This window comes from Triticum urartu, chromosome 4A, assembly GCF_056163025.1.
Source record: "Triticum urartu cultivar PI428250 chromosome 4A, HENAU_Tu73, whole genome shotgun sequence".
In the NCBI taxonomy this organism is placed as follows: Eukaryota; Viridiplantae; Streptophyta; class Magnoliopsida; order Poales; family Poaceae; genus Triticum; species Triticum urartu.
Genome location: NC_141876.1, coordinates 596,492,230 through 596,493,410, shown reverse-complemented (window position 1 = coordinate 596,493,410; position 1,181 = coordinate 596,492,230). Strand labels below are relative to the sequence as shown.

Here is a 1,181-nt window from a genome sequence, read left to right as displayed (position 1 = left end):
GACACTGACATGTGGGTCCACACGTCAGCTAATGGTCAAACAAATGGTCAAACTGACGGTTCGTTTAGGCGCGGGCCCGACCTGTCATAAACCGGTTTAATTTCGTAGCAACGGGCGTTTTGGGTGTTTTGAAACAGCCGACGCCAAAAGTGATAGTTATCAGTTACAAACAAATTTTCGATAGTTTTTTTAAACCATAACACGGAAAATGGTAATTTTATGCTATTCACTCCGGAATACGTTGTGTTGGACTGTCGCCATGGCCGCGTTCTCTTCGCTGATTGTAATGCACACATGCAGCTTGTCGTTTGGGACCCCATGACAGGCCACCGGACCAAGATGGAAGGGTCCAAAGCGCGCAATTTCAACCTGGCCATCGGCAGCGGGGTCGCGGTGCTATGTGCCGTGGCCGGCTGTGACCATCGCGCGTGTCATCAGGCCCCTTTACGGGTTGCCTTTTTCGGCATGAGCACTCATGGTGGCCAATGCGTTATACACCTGTCCATGTCCTCGCCGGAGTCGGGTGGGTGAAGCGAGCCGTGCCCTGATCTTGATCTTGGTAACAACGCATGCATCATGCCAGTGCCCCCGTCTTCATCCAAGACACACTTTACCTCATGAATACACGTCCGGCTGGTTTTCACATACAAGGAATTCTCAAGTATGATTTGGGCTCTAATTGCTTATATCGCTAATTGATGTGCCCATGGTGGGGGTTCTTGGTTTCACTATCCTCATGGCTATGGAGGACGGTAGTTTGGGTTTTGCACTAGTGGGTTGGTTAACTAACATCTACCTATGGTCAAGGCAGATGCGTTCCAACGGAGTTGCGTCCAGTGGCGAAGACAGGGGGGTGCCAGCAGGGGCCTTGGCCCCCCTAATATCCAAAATTTGTTGATAATTTGCTTGTAAACAGTGTAAAATTAGGAGTCAATTACACCGGTGGTGCTTAAACTTGGCATAAACAGTCACTTTAGTGCTAGAACTTGCGGCATACATTGAACTGGTGCACCAACTTGGCTCGGACGTGCAAATACGGTGCTAATCACACTTAGGTACGAAATCGACGCTGACTTGGCGCGCCAGCATGGCATAGGGCCCACTGTCAGTGACCGGAAGGCGTACAGGAGGTTTGTGGCGTTTTTTTTGCGAAAACACCATCAAAAAAAGTTATTTCTCAT

General features: G+C 49.5%; 1 pseudogene; it reads left to right on the top strand.

The window, feature by feature from the left end:
* The first annotated feature begins 219 nt into the window (after window positions 1-219).
* On the top strand, window positions 220-898 carry LOC147977026 (uncharacterized; annotated as a pseudogene).
* Window positions 899-1,181: the final 283 nt, after the last annotated feature.